We start from the raw sequence: 16,761 nt of genomic DNA on the forward strand, positions 1-16,761 counted from the left end.
AGCAGAGAGAATAAATATGACTCTTATGGATATGGTCAGATCATTGATGAGTTATTCAGATTTAGCAATTTCGTTTTAGGGACATGCACTAGAAACAACAGTGTACATTCTTAACTTGGTACCATCTAAGTCAGTACTATCTACACCCACAGAACCTAGACTGGGCGCAAACCTAGTTTACAGCATGTTCGGGTTTGGGGTAGTCCAGCACATGTGCTGAATGGGAACGCAGATAAATTGGAATCGAGAACAAAAGTTTGCTTGTTTGTGGAGTACCCTAGAGGAACGAAAGGTGAATTGTTTTATAGTCCTACGGATAAGAAGGTCATTGTTAGTACTAATGCCCGATTCTTAGAAGAAGACTATGTAATAGACCACAAGCCCAAAAGCAAGATTGTTCTAGAGAAATTGAGAGGAGAGGAACCGATAAAGACTTCTTCAACACCAATAGTACAGGAGGTTACACTGCAAGAAAGAGTTGTTGACACACCGATGCCTCATCGTAGTGGGAGGGTTGTTGTCCCACCCAATCGGTATACGTTCTCGGGAGAATCTTATGATATGATCCCTGAAGTACAACATGTTGAACCCTGCAACTACAATGAGGAACTAGAAGGTAAAAATGCGGAATTTTGGCAAAAGGCTGTGAAATCTGCATCCACATAATGGAACCAGATGGATTCATAGCAAAGGGTCAAGAGCACATGTTGTGCAAGCTTAAGGAGTCTATTCGTTGACTCAAGCAAGCATTTAGATCTTGGAGCATCCATTTTGATCAAGCAATCAAGTTTTTTTTTTAATCAATGTCCGGATGATTCATGTGTGTACAAGAAGCGCAATGGAAAAGTGGTGGTGTTCCTGGTACTATATGTAGATGATATTCTGCTAATTGAAAACGATGTGGGAATGTTGTTTACAATAAAGGTGTGACTATCTAGCCAGTTCGATATGAAAGACTTTAGAGAAGTCGGTCACATCCTTGGGATTAAGCTTATGTGAGATCACAAGTATAGGATGTTGGGCTTATCATAAGCTACTTATATCGATGAGATCCTTGCTCGTTTTAGCATGTAGGATTCCAAGAAAGGGTTCCTCCATTTTTAGACATAGAATCAACTTATCCAATGATCAATGTCGTAAGACACCTAAAGAGATGGAGAAGATGAAGGCAGTTCCTTATTCCTTGGCAGTAGGAAGCCTTATGTATGCTATACTGTGTACTAGACCTGATATTTGCTTTGTCGTTGGCATAGTTAGTAGATTTCAGTCTAATCTAGGGCAAGAGCGTTGAACTGTAGTGAAACATATTTTCAAGTATCTGAAAAGAACTAAAGATTATATGTTGGTTTACCAGTCAGATAGTCTGATACCTTATGGGTACACAGACTAAGATTTTGTGTCAGATAAAGATTCTAGAAGTATAACTCGAGATATGTGTTTACCTCAGAGGTAGAGCCATAAGTTGGAGGAGTATCAAGCAATCGTGCATTGATTGATTCCACCATGAAGGTCGAGTATGTGGTGGCTTTTTAAGCAGCCAAAGAGGCCGTTTGGCTTAGATACTTCTTGATGGATCTAGAAGTGATTCCTTTAGTGCAATTAACTATTACATCTATTGTGACAATAGTGGTGCAATTGCTAACTCTAAGGAGCTATTGTTTCATAAGAAGGAAAACACGTCGAGAGTAAGTATCACCTGATTCGAGAGATCGTTCAGCGATGTGGTGTAAATGTGTCCAAGATCGCATCAGTAAACAACCCAGCAGATCCTTTTACGAACAGCTTACAAACTAAGACTTTTGATAGTCATGTAGAGGAACTGTGAGTGAGATGCGTGGCAGTATGACTTTGAGTCTTAGTGCGAGTTTGTTAGAAAATTATACTAAAAGTCATGCTTTTATGTAATGAATTAATATTTGACTGCTATGTATTAATCAGTTTTATTCATTGTTTGAAGAGAATATTTTATGGGTAATATTTGCATAATATTTTTGTATGTTGTGCATATGTGTCTTTTATTTTACAAAGTAGATGATCCAGTGTGTAGAGTTCGGCTTACACACAGAAGATCAGATCATCGGTTCTTATGAAATATAAGATATGGGTCACAGTCTTAGATGGAACTGGACACACCATCAGTACGACTGTAGTACAATGTTTAGTAGGTTTGTTTTGACTACAAGGATCGGTCTAATTCCAACTCATTGTGCTAATACACTTTGTGTGTATTAAACGGGATCGTATTAAGGTAATTGTCTTTGTACTAATTCTATAAGACAATTGGAACCTTATGGTTATTATGAATGCTTATACTCTTAATCCAAAGATAATTATTAGAGGTATATATTTAATGTTGTTGACTTTGATTCATTAAAGAGTGAGATCTTTATACGGTCAATAGTCTCGGTAAGTTGGGTCGCCACATTATGTATATGACAATTATTAATTATTAATGGAATCCACATCCCGATAGGGATTGATGATACCCCTTGAGTAAGCTTATATGTTTCGAATATGTCAAAGCTTGCAGGTGGATTTTGTATCCGACATATTGAATAAGTTAAGCGAATAGTCTCAAGATAAGATGTTGATTAAGTGAGAGATTGTTAGTAATTTATTTTAATCAACGGGTATCTGTAATTTTAACGTGGGGAGATTATTAAGTATTTAATAACATGGAGCTCGAAATATAGTTGAGATAAGGACGAGAGTGCAATTATAATTTTGTAGTTGGGTGAATTATAATTAGTGAAATAAGAAATAGAATCCCGGTGGGATTAGGTTTTCTTATTTACAATGGGAGCCCAGACTTATTACTCCTTAGGTCCCTATCGTAGCCTTATGTATACATGTTATGCTCTCAAGGTCAGATTAAAGTTTTTATTATTATTTAGTAAATAAAGGCAGGCTTAGAGAGAGCCAACAGATCACGAAAGGTACGGTCGAAGATCATAATTCCAGACATGCGGGGAATACAGTAGAAGATCATAAGGTACGGTTGAACAGTATTTGTGGCATATAGTAAGGTGTGCTGTAACAAGTTCAACCAGCATTCGTGACGCAGGAGTTGTGGTAAAACCCTAATTCCACCTTGTAAGGTTTTGCAGTTTTTGTTGTCTAATCTGTACGCGTCATTACTGGGTCTTGGGGATTCAGTTTTCCAACAAGACAATCATTCACCTTTCCCATATCACCCCGCATAACCAACGACATGAGTACCGCTGTCGTTGCAATCCACCTGCGGGATGGATTACAAATCCGAAGTCGGCAAATCAGGGGCTAAATCCGAGTAGGGTTTTTGGTTGCCAAAGACCGGAGAAGAGGAGGAGGCAGAGAAGTAATCAACCCGCGTCCCAAATCCACCTCTATATCCGGCATCCAAACAGGCTGTGTGTGTGTAAATAACATGTCTATTTGGCACTTTTACCTAAGTATTTTGAGAAATAACCACTTTTTAGAGCAAAAATGTCAGTGCTAAAAAATGATTATTTCTCAAAATAGTTGGATAAAAGTAAAAAAAAAAATTACTTTTCGGATTCCTCTCGTCGAAACGAATCAATACTTCAAAAAAGTTTGGTGCAAAATTAACAAATGCAAATTTCAGATTTAAGTTAAGTCCAAAAGAACAAACTTATTTTTTGGTTTGATATATTGTTATTTAGTTAAAATTCAAAATTGTTAGGAACCAAACAATCCAAATATAACCTCTCACCTATATGTGGGACCAACACGCACTAAGTTTGGCTATTAAAAATGACCATAACCAATTTTTGGGCCTCACATATATGTAAGAGATTGTGTTTGAATAATTATATATATAGCACTTTTGGTTAAAATTTGACAAAAGTACCCTAATACTGCTAAAGTCATTATATAGTCCACTACCACTTAAGCCATTAGGTCATATCTGACATATCACCTCTATTTGAATTGCTCTCAAGAGTCCTAGATCACAACCCTCAGTGTTAAAATCATTATTTAGTCAAAACCATTGTCACGGCTAAATTTAGCCCAAAAAAATGTGCCAAGTAAATGATCAAGTTATTTTTTGGCTCTCAAAATGACCAATCATTTGGAGGAGTAAATTTGGGTCTTCAAGCTAATGTTTGACTTTAGCTCTCAAAATGATTGTCCGATGGAGATGTTCTAACTTCTAACCTTTCATATGAAAACAAATAACAATTGTAGACATGTTGTTATAGTTCTCAAATACTAAAAAATTGTGATAGTGGCAAGAATAAAAACTATTATTATTGTTGCTGATTTAACAACGAATTCGATATATTATTCTTTTTGGGAATTGATTTTAACACTCCCTTTTGGTTTTAATTTGATATAAATTTACTATAATACCCCTCCATGTGTGGATTAGTGAACTTAAAAAGGGTAATGAAGTAAATTCACATGAATAAAGACAAAAAAAGAGAGTGCGAATGGTAAAAAAGTGAAAATCAATACCCTTATTTTAATACATTTGTTAGACTGAACAAGTTCTGAAACAATTTTAACCTCTGCATATTAGTTTGATGGCATCAATGAATCTGCACCGCCGTCCTTAAGAGTTGGACAAGTTTTTTTTTTGGTGTGCAAAAGAGAAATTTTATTCAAAACTCGAAAGGGTACATCAATCAAGGGAAAGAGAAAGGATTGATGTACCCTCTCGAGTTGGACAAGTTATTGGGTAAATTTCACTTAACCTCGCCTCTCCTTTAGTTGTCGGTTACAGATTCCCCCATGCTATTAGGATATCATTACTAACCTATTTTCATACCCATTTTACATTAGGATATCATTACTAACCTTTTTTCATACCCATTTTACGCTTAGAATGTTGATATAACATGAATGCCCTTCACAACCCAAGGTAAAAGTCATTAATGTCCCTAATCACATCTTTTTAAAAGAAATATGTACATTTAGTTTTAATTATGCATGTATAAATATTTTATTCGTTTTGAAGCTTCAAGAAAATTTCCCGGGCATATGTAAGCATGAACACAAAGGAATTAGTTCCCTTTCCTTTTTTTACGATGATTCAAATATTATTGTCAAAGAATAACAAAAACTTCTCAAATATATGGCTTTAAGGTAATTTTATTTTGCAACCCTATGCCGGGTATTTTTACAACAAAAACATCATGTTAACAGTTTTAGCCAAAAATTCCTTTTTCTCGAACTTTTAGACTTTCTGAGCCACATTTTTAAACATCAAAGGCCACATTCATTAAAAAATAAACCTTCAAACACTTTACATTAATATTGATAAAAAAAATCTTTACATTGAAAAAATGAACTCAATTTGATATCGATAAGTATTTGATCATTCTTGGTTTAAACTTTGAGATTAATATTTTGAAACAAGACAAGTGAGCTCGATCAAACATTTATTTATTTTAGTTCAATGTGTTTGTTAAAATTTAAGGTCTTGGACTAGTTTACTCGTATCTTGATTAATTTGTGGGAGATTAATTTCACTTTGATCAAATGTCATCGAAATATTTGATTAAGGCAACAATGTGATGTACAAATAAAACCATCACCGAGCATTATTGGCCTTGGTTAAAAGGCCACTATATACATTGCCATCCTTTGATTACTAGTCAATGCGTGCATTTTTAAACTTAAACTTCCTTTCCCTTTATTTTCCAATCACATAACACAACCTACCCTATTAATTGCCCCATAACCTCCCAGTCACCCCCATTATGTCTGCATCCCTCTCAGCATTCTACTAAATTTACATGTTCCCACAGATATGCAAATAAAATCATTCTAAAATAATTATTATTCTATTGTACAAAAATGAAAATAAACTTTTGGCTCAACTAAAATAAGTGCTATGAAAAATATGGAGTTTTACAATATGTTAGTTCAATGTTCAATAAACCTTATTTGGCTTGTTAGTGAAAGGAAAAAATTAGATGTGAAAGAAATTACAAAAAAATAACTATTCTTTTCGGGGGAGGTATCTATTATTATTAAAACCCTCAAAGGAGGTCAATAAAAGGGTAGAAATGAAAATTCATGTTTTTCGTTAAAAGAGGTTAGCTGACAAAACTAATAGGGGAGGTCAGCACAATTTCAAAAACTTGAAGGGAAGTTTTTGTCGTTGTCAGAAACCTCAAGGGAGATAAGTGAAATTTATCCCAAGTTCTTTGGTGATTGGGTGACATTACTACTTGACTGGATTTGTTAATGAATCACATGTTATTTTATCTCCAAAACACAAACATAGAATCAGTTTTCGAGTTTCGCAAAGGATATTGATTTTCATACTTTTCTTTTATTCAACTGCATTCAATTTTTTTTTATCTTCATACATGTAGAATTACAAAACTACCATTCATACATTTTTTCCTTCACACATGAAAATGATTAATAATGTAATTTTACATTATAACTTGGGATGGAGGGAGTACTATTTTCGTGCAAGAGACTCATAATTCACGCCATATTTACCAAAACATAAAAGAATTTAAACGTAAGGAAACATTTTTTGCCCGCAAATTAATAAGTTCTTTTACTAGTCTCTATTATAAAACAGAAGGGTGTGGGGACAAGTTGTTACTACGGCTCAGATTTATTTGATCTAATGGTTGATGTGTGCTCTCTAACTCTTTTAAGAAAGTGCTCATAATCTCTATTATAAAACAGAAGGGTGTGGGGACAAGTTGTTGGAATGGCTTAGATTCATTTGATCCAACACCTGGACTTCCTTCATTAACTTTCTCTCCCTCACTTCACCCCTCAAAAAATCCTAGCCCCCAAACGCATCCTCTCTTCTTATTCTCCTCCTTCTCCTTCTCCTACTCTATCTCTCTCTCTCCAGATCCGCTGCCTCTCCTCACCATCTTCTCGCACACCCTTTCCCTCACTATCTCAATCGTCTCTCTCCCCCATGCCCACAACCACGATTTACCCACTCATACCCATTACCCGCCGCCAGTCCCCTCACTCTCTCGATCGTCCCTCTCTTACCCCCACACCGACCTAGCCACTCCGACACACCACCACGAGCAGCAGCACCGCACCTCTTAGCACCACCAGCGGCGCCACTCCCACCACTAGTGCACCACCACAAGGTATCTCTCTCGAAATTAATTGAGAGGTAGAACTTGAAAATCTCTATTATAAAACAGAATGGTGTAGGGATAAGTTGTTGCAACGGCTCAGATTTGTTTGATCAAAGGGTTGATGTGTGCTATCCAACTCTCTTAAGAAAGTGCCCACAATCTTTCAAATATTTCACAAAAATGTCATCTCTTCTTTTTACCCAATTTTTGTCGTTGGCATGATAAAAAAAAAATTTCCAGCTCCTGTCGTTTGGATCCCCCCACCCTGCCGCCGCCTCTCTCTCGCTCTTGTCATCTTTTAAATCCCCACCGAGGTCTACAAATCCCGTCAGAAGCTAGGCTAAGAAAAATTCCTTTCGATTATAAAAAAAAAAAAAGAAAAGAAAAAGAAACATTCATTTGAGATTTTTGATTTATTCTGGTGAAGCTGATTGAAGAAAGCTGCGTGAAAGATGCGCCAAGAAAGCTCCATGAAAGCAAAGGAAATGAGTCTAACAAATAAACCATTTTTTGAAAGCCGTGTGTGTCACGCCCTTGATTTTCAACATAAATAAGGAATACTCTTTTGATAAATAAAGTCATCGCAATAATACAATTAATACCCAAAAGATCTTCCTTTCTACTGCTCACAAATAAGATTCAGATATTACATTTTTGGCTCATTTGCCCCAAGTTATCGAAATGCCAATGACCGAAGAAAATAATCTTACAGTTGTAACAAATGCCTTTCCAAAATACTTCTTTCAAATCAAATGCAAGTAATCGCCTCTTTTATACCTTTGAAAGTCATGATCAACAAGCACGATATGCACGCCATGCCAACTTTCTTGTTTTTGCACCTGAAAATGATAGGGTTGAGCATGCACGCGCTCAGTAGAGAAATCTATACGCAAGTTATAGGAAAATATGATGAGTTATGCATCTAGAGTGAGAGAGTAACGACAGATAAGCCCAAGTACACAAGACTGTCAACAGCAGCACACTATGATCAGGGATTCTAGGCGACCTATATGAAGGATCTATCTACTCATATGTCAAACAAGTACCAATAATATTCCTACATCATTCTAAGTAAATAAACAACAGCTTTAGTACCGTTCATTACATCTCGTACAATTTCACAATTTTTCACATATCACATTTCATCACCAAATCCCATTTCTCATTATCATCAGTCATCAGAATCTCTTTCATCAACTTTATAAACCAATTTTGTGTCATGTGTCTGAGCCTAAGCTCCTGCCAGGCACTTACTCGATAACGAGCCCTGAAAGCAAATGATATGAGCATTTAGCTCCTGCCAGGCTAATTATGGGACCCTGATATCCCCTGCCAAGCGTCCACCTAGAAGGTTGGACCTTGAGTGTTAAATATGAGCTTTTAGCTCCTGCCAGGCTAATTATGGGACCCTGATATCCCCTGCCAGGCACCCACCCGTCGATGGGCCCCGAATGTTCTCGTTGTGTCCGATTGTTATTCACATTCAATTCGTATTTTCAAGTTACAAGCATCAAACCATCCAGTCATTTCTCCATTTAATCAAACAAGTACTTCTCTACTAATTACGCACGTCACGATATTTCTTATAGTCTACGATGCTCACGGACTCTTTTACGCTACTATAGCCTTTATGACGATACTCCAACTATGCTAACGAAAAATCAATGGCACAGACACGTTCGACGAGTCGTACGATACGATCTTTCAGATATTCTGATTTTCAGCAGAGTAGTCCATGTTCAAAAATTTATTAAAAATAGCATACTCAATATTTTTCAATGATTCCAACACCGAAACATCACCAACTTACCCATCTTTAAAACCTATAAGGACCCATAACCAATAGGGTCGTTTAACCATAGCCAAACAATGAAAAACGCTGCACAGTGAGCTGCCCAGATTTTCGGATTACAGGGCAATCTTCTAAAAATCACTATAAATCGAGTTCTTAATATTTTTGAGTGATTCCAGTCCCAATAGTTGGGCGATTGAATGAACTATGAAAGACGCAAAGGAACCCTAGTCAAATCTGCACTCCAAGGGTGGTTAAACAGGGGTTTACCGAGGCTACACGAATCTGCCTGACAGATTGACATACCTCCACTCAATCGATCATAACTTTTTGTGTACTAAGAGTTTTAAGATGATTCCAGTGGCAAATGAAAGCTGACTTCAAGATCTTCGAACCGATATAAAGTTTGCATAAAACGGACATCGGACGAGGAAGTTATGGCCGTTCGAAGTGGGCTGAAACCCAGAAAACGAGACAGATTGCAGACCAGTATTTTAGATATCACCATAAATTCAATTCTCAACGGTTTCGAGTGATTCCAGCAGCACTAGAACGGGCTCTAAGTCTACTCTATTTCATACGAAGGAACCAAAATTCAATCATGAGTTTAAGAAGGCGTAAAACCCCAAAAACAAAGACCCTGTTTCTGCAGAATTTCGGAAATGGAACAAACAACCTCAAACAACGAAACAAAGCACGATCTAGGTACATAAACGCCGTATAAACGCATAACAAGAGTAAGAGATCCCTACCTCATGGGTTTTGAGCAAAACCCGAACCTTTGACCAAGTCAACCAAGCTCCCACGCGGTCCGATCATGATTTTTTTTGGATATTCGGAAAGCCCATGCGCCGTATAACAACTTTAATTCTCGGGCCTTGTCCGGAATCACCCCCTAGGTAGATGAAATCGAAGAGAGAAGAGAGGAGGAAGTTTTTCGGAGTAGAGGAGGAGAGAGAGAGTGCCGAGAGAGTGAGAAAAGAGAAATGGGAGAAAGTAGTCTCCTGGGGAAATTGTAGAAGTGGGGAGCAATCCCCCGCTTCTCGCACTACACTCACACGTGCACCCTTCACACAATTACCCTTATATCCTCCCACGAACACGTCACACCGAATATCTGCACTGTTTATCTCGACGGGCTATACATTAACAAAACAAAAAAAAAAAATATAGCCTAAAAAAAAAAAAAAATAATAATAATAATAATACGGGTCTCTACATCCTACCCTCCTTAAAGAAATTTCGTCCTCGAAATTTAAATCAAACCTATGAAAACACATCATCAAAGAAAAACTCTAATCCACAAGACCGTGTCCACTCATGATGTTTCGTACCCATCTACTCTCGTGTCCAAGACGCAATGAACTCTACAATGCCACAATCAATTTGTATCACCTCTTACCAAAGCGATCGTCAGATCCTAAGGTTCACACACATCGATGAAGGAGCTGCCGTGTTCGTTTGAATCTTACTCGTGTTAGCAATCAGTTTTGGTCTCCCAAACCGTATCCATTTTCACTCTTTCCGATTAATCAGTTCCGGTTCTAAGGATAGTATCCAAACACAAAGGAGAACTTCATGACATCGTAACTCAACAACTTGCCAAGCCATATACAATTAACAAGTTTAAGATTTGCCCTTCTCTCCCTTGAGGTTTATAAGACTCTTTATGTACGCTAATAAAGTGGTCAACTCTCATACGTTTCTATTTCACTTCCTTTCTTTTTATTCAACTTACTCTCGCTCTCAAGACTCACATAAGCAAAGCTCTAATGAGCCTCAACGCTAACTCAAGACAAGTTCCCTTTAAAGGCATACGTTAGCTCAAAGTCTACGTGTCCGACACAATGAGATTTAGAATTAAACAACAATAATGAGTTTCCCACTCACCATTCTCATAGTAAAAGTGCAATATCACACACCTCCAAGCAATTTTGACGGAAAACTTGATCCATTGAAAATTTTAGTTTCCGTACTTGAAAAATCATCGAAACACGTCCACCTTGTGGCAAAATTTTATAGAATTTAACAGGAAAAGTTCATTTACAATTTTTTTTTTTTTTGATATTATCACCAATCAATCTTATGCACCTCACCTAGTCTTTAAGGGTAACGACAATTTAGACAACATAGTAACGAATTTAAGATAAGGTTCACATCTGCATGACATAGCCGACTCCAAACTTGTATCGGTATTATTTTCCAAAATGAACTAAACTAAAAATCAACTTTCATACAACATCACTCTCATTCGGAAAAAAAAAAAAGAAAAATAAGTTTTGACTTCAACCCGATCTTCAGATGTATCAATAGGACACTTCCATTAACCGAACACCAATAATTTCATACATAGATACTCAATACACATAAATCAAAACCGCTAACCACAATCTCTAACTCACACCTCTTTGTATCCCCATAACTCTTTTTACCAATTCTGGACTGCATCTTAAGGGCAAATTTCACACATTCAGATTACACAACAGATCAAGCACTTAAATGAAATACCAACACATTTCATACATGAATATCTCCTGAAAATCAACCGTACAATTTAATGTCTTACACAACACCAACCACATATTCACGCATTAACACTCACTCAATATCCAACGGATTCAAAAGGTATTCAACGAACTCCCCAAGTGTCCAACGGACTCACCAAGTATCCACTACTTTATAATTCATGGCTTCAGGAAGCCCAACAGTCATCTTATTCCTTTTACTTTCACAAAACCTTATACAGTGTCTATTTACTTTACCAATCTCGAGCTTTCTCATTCATTCTGTCAAATCAAATCACGTACTTCTCACATTTACAATCCTAAACGTCATATCATAAATGCACGTATCATCAATACAAATCATTCTTCTATTTTAACAATATTGCAACCTATCAACATCTCATCACTTAAGAATCAATCTTATTCTAGCAGTCACGCTCACCACTAATTTCGCACCATTCCCACTAAAGGCACCAACTACACTCCACTTCATTATCACCCTTAATAGTTCAACCTCATATCGCCCTTACTTCAAACAATTTCCTTACCTTGCATATATTGACCATTTGACTTAAGTTACATCACTATCGTTCTACTTTCCCTCTCTCCGAATAACACAACTAATATTCTCCTACCGATTCCTCATAACATCACCACTACGGCAATCACTACAATGACTACAACAACACCATAGCACATCATTTTCTACAAAATTTCTATATATAGACATCTGTCTCAAACCTAGAGATCTTACCCCTAAGTATAAACCGAGTGTCCAATTGACTTCCCGAGAGTTCCATCTAGAAGGAGCAGTGATCAAGCGCATCTTCCAACTGGATCTATTCGGTAGTCGCTTGGGTGTCCAGGAGACACATACTGTATCTAGACACCCTACCTATAACCCTCATCTTCCTAAGTCAACCTCAGATACTTATAACTCTCCACAAGTGTTCCACCCGCCTTACCAATACTCTAAATCACTACCCCTATAACTACCATAACAATAACAAACCACAATCACTACCGCAACAAAATATCATCCCTTCAAACACATTCAAGTCACTCACTAGTTCAATCCTCTAGCTATGATACACCTCACTTCACATAAAAAATTACTTAAAGTGTTTAAAATTTAACAAGTAATCTGCACAATCCAAATAAAACACATCAAGTACTTAGTTCACAAATCTTACTAACAGTCAAACACTTCTATTACATACTAACCGATATCATCTCTCACATATCGACCTCGCCACTACGCATAGCGACCACAATCCTTCACGACTTTTCAGCTCATCTAAAAGGTATCTTACCACGTAGAATCCAGTAACAAGACTGCTAACGGAAACCACAACAATGACAACAAATGCTGCCACACCCCCTACGCACAGACCAAACTTCCATTCTTCCCAAACAAGGGTCACCAGTATTCCACTTAACAGAGTAAACGTAAATGCAAAGCCACACCGGTGAACAAAAGTCGGTCATGCAAGCACACACATGTTTTTGTTAAAATATGCAATGACTTTTGAACCCATGAGATTAAAAATCTCCCCACGGTCTCAAAGTATTCAAACCTAGACGCTCTGATACCAAGTTGTCACGCCCTTGATTTTCAACATAAATAAGGAATACTCTTTTGATAAATAAAGTCATCGCAATAATACAATTAATACCCAAAAGATCTTCCTTTCTACTGCTCACAAATAAGATTCAGATATTACATTTTTGGCTCATTTGCCCCAAGTTATCGAAATGCCAATGACCGAAGAAAATAATCTTACAGTTGTAACAAATGCCTTTCCAAAATACTTCTTTCAAATCAAATGCAAGTAATCGCCTCTTTTATACCTTTGAAAGTCATGATCAACAAGCACGATATGCACGCCATGCCAACTTTCTTGTTTTTGCACCTGAAAATGATAGGGTTGAGCATGCACGCGCTCAGTAGAGAAATCTATACGCAAGTTATAGGAAAATATGATGAGTTATGCATCTAGAGTGAGAGAGTAACGACAGATAAGCCCAAGTACACAAGACTGTCAACAGCAGCACACTATGATCAGGGATTCTAGGCGACCTATATGAAGGATCTATCTACTCATATGTCAAACAAGTACCAATAATATTCCTACATCATTCTAAGTAAATAAACAACAGCTTTAGTACCGTTCATTACATCTCGTACAATTTCACAATTTTTCACATATCACATTTCATCACCAAATCCCATTTCTCATTATCATCAGTCATCAGAATCTCTTTCATCAACTTTATAAACCAATTTTGTGTCATGTGTCTGAGCCTAAGCTCCTGCCAGGCACTTACTCGATAACGAGCCCTGAAAGCAAATGATATGAGCATTTAGCTCCTGCCAGGCTAATTATGGGACCCTGATATCCCCTGCCAAGCGTCCACCTAGAAGGTTGGACCTTGAGTGTTAAATATGAGCTTTTAGCTCCTGCCAGGCTAATTATGGGACCCTGATATCCCCTGCCAGGCACCCACCCGTCGATGGGCCCCGAATGTTCTCGTTGTGTCCGATTGTTATTCACATTCAATTCGTATTTTCAAGTTACAAGCATCAAACCATCCAGTCATTTCTCCATTTAATCAAACAAGTACTTCTCTACTAATTACGCACGTCACGATATTTCTTATAGTCTACGATGCTCACGGACTCTTTTACGCTACTATAGCCTTTATGACGATACTCCAACTATGCTAACGAAAAATCAATGGCACAGACACGTTCGACGAGTCGTACGATACGATCTTTCAGATATTCTGATTTTCAGCAGAGTAGTCCATGTTCAAAAATTTATTAAAAATAGCATACTCAATATTTTTCAATGATTCCAACACCGAAACATCACCAACTTACCCATCTTTAAAACCTATAAGGACCCATAACCAATAGGGTCGTTTAACCATAGCCAAACAATGAAAAACGCTGCACAGTGAGCTGCCCAGATTTTCGGATTACAGGGCAATCTTCTAAAAATCACTATAAATCGAGTTCTTAATATTTTTGAGTGATTCCAGTCCCAATAGTTGGGCGATTGAATGAACTATGAAAGACGCAAAGGAACCCTAGTCAAATCTGCACTCCAAGGGTGGTTAAACAGGGGTTTACCGAGGCTACACGAATCTGCCTGACAGATTGACATACCTCCACTCAATCGATCATAACTTTTTGTGTACTAAGAGTTTTAAGATGATTCCAGTGGCAAATGAAAGCTGACTTCAAGATCTTCGAACCGATATAAAGTTTGCATAAAACGGACATCGGACGAGGAAGTTATGGCCGTTCGAAGTGGGCTGAAACCCAGAAAACGAGACAGATTGCAGACCAGTATTTTAGATATCACCATAAATTCAATTCTCAACGGTTTCGAGTGATTCCAGCAGCACTAGAACGGGCTCTAAGTCTACTCTATTTCATACGAAGGAACCAAAATTCAATCATGAGTTTAAGAAGGCGTAAAACCCCAAAAACAAAGACCCTGTTTCTGCAGAATTTCGGAAATGGAACAAACAACCTCAAACAACGAAACAAAGCACGATCTAGGTACATAAACGCCGTATAAACGCATAACAAGAGTAAGAGATCCCTACCTCATGGGTTTTGAGCAAAACCCGAACCTTTGACCAAGTCAACCAAGCTCCCACGCGGTCCGATCATGATTTTTTTTGGATATTCGGAAAGCCCATGCGCCGTATAACAACTTTAATTCTCGGGCCTTGTCCGGAATCACCCCCTAGGTAGATGAAATCGAAGAGAGAAGAGAGGAGGAAGTTTTTCGGAGTAGAGGAGGAGAGAGAGAGTGCCGAGAGAGTGAGAAAAGAGAAATGGGAGAAAGTAGTCTCCTGGGGAAATTGTAGAAGTGGGGAGCAATCCCCCGCTTCTCGCACTACACTCACACGTGCACCCTTCACACAATTACCCTTATATCCTCCCACGAACACGTCACACCGAATATCTGCACTGTTTATCTCGACGGGCTATACATTAACAAAACAAAAAAAAAAAATATAGCCTAAAAAAAAAAAAAAATAATAATAATAATAATACGGGTCTCTACATCCTACCCTCCTTAAAGAAATTTCGTCCTCGAAATTTAAATCAAACCTATGAAAACACATCATCAAAGAAAAACTCTAATCCACAAGACCGTGTCCACTCATGATGTTTCGTACCCATCTACTCTCGTGTCCAAGACGCAATGAACTCTACAATGCCACAATCAATTTGTATCACCTCTTACCAAAGCGATCGTCAGATCCTAAGGTTCACACACATCGATGAAGGAGCTGCCGTGTTCGTTTGAATCTTACTCGTGTTAGCAATCAGTTTTGGTCTCCCAAACCGTATCCATTTTCACTCTTTCCGATTAATCAGTTCCGGTTCTAAGGATAGTATCCAAACACAAAGGAGAACTTCATGACATCGTAACTCAACAACTTGCCAAGCCATATACAATTAACAAGTTTAAGATTTGCCCTTCTCTCCCTTGAGGTTTATAAGACTCTTTATGTACGCTAATAAAGTGGTCAACTCTCATACGTTTCTATTTCACTTCCTTTCTTTTTATTCAACTTACTCTCGCTCTCAAGACTCACATAAGCAAAGCTCTAATGAGCCTCAACGCTAACTCAAGACAAGTTCCCTTTAAAGGCATACGTTAGCTCAAAGTCTACGTGTCCGACACAATGAGATTTAGAATTAAACAACAATAATGAGTTTCCCACTCACCATTCTCATAGTAAAAGTGCAATATCACACACCTCCAAGCAATTTTGACGGAAAACTTGATCCATTGAAAATTTTAGTTTCCGTACTTGAAAAATCATCGAAACACGTCCACCTTGTGGCAAAATTTTATAGAATTTAACAGGAAAAGTTCATTTACAATTTTTTTTTTTTTTGATATTATCACCAATCAATCTTATGCACCTCACCTAGTCTTTAAGGGTAACGACAATTTAGACAACATAGTAACGAATTTAAGATAAGGTTCACATCTGCATGACATAGCCGACTCCAAACTTGTATCGGTATTATTTTCCAAAATGAACTAAACTAAAAATCAACTTTCATACAACATCACTCTCATTCGGAAAAAAAAAAAAGAAAAATAAGTTTTGACTTCAACCCGATCTTCAGATGTATCAATAGGACACTTCCATTAACCGAACACCAATAATTTCATACATAGATACTCAATACACATAAATCAAAACCGCTAACCACAATCTCTAACTCACACCTCTTTGTATCCCCATAACTCTTTTTACCAATTCTGGACTGCATCTTAAGGGCAAATTTCACACATTCAGATTACACAACAGATCAAGCACTTAAATGAAATACCAACACATTTCATACATG

General features: G+C 37.4%; 2 long non-coding RNA genes across 2 annotated transcripts; both read right to left on the reverse strand.

Annotated features, from left to right (window-relative positions):
- Positions 1–7,611: 7,611 nt before the first annotated feature.
- LOC131323381 (uncharacterized) lies at positions 7,612–9,853 on the reverse strand. Its single transcript, XR_009199164.1, has 2 exons — positions 9,618–9,853; positions 7,612–7,912 (listed from the first exon to the last, which is right to left on the reverse strand). It is a non-coding gene; the product is annotated as an uncharacterized LOC131323381 (long non-coding RNA).
- A 3,185-nt stretch (positions 9,854–13,038) lies between these two features.
- On the reverse strand, positions 13,039–15,223 carry LOC131323387 (uncharacterized). Its single transcript, XR_009199165.1, has 2 exons — positions 14,988–15,223; positions 13,039–13,282 (listed from the first exon to the last, which is right to left on the reverse strand). It is a non-coding gene; the product is annotated as an uncharacterized LOC131323387 (long non-coding RNA).
- Between the last annotated feature and the right edge of the window lie 1,538 nt (positions 15,224–16,761).

This window comes from Rhododendron vialii, chromosome 1a (genome assembly GCF_030253575.1).
Source record: "Rhododendron vialii isolate Sample 1 chromosome 1a, ASM3025357v1".
NCBI lineage: Eukaryota > Viridiplantae > Streptophyta > Magnoliopsida > Ericales > Ericaceae > Rhododendron > Rhododendron vialii.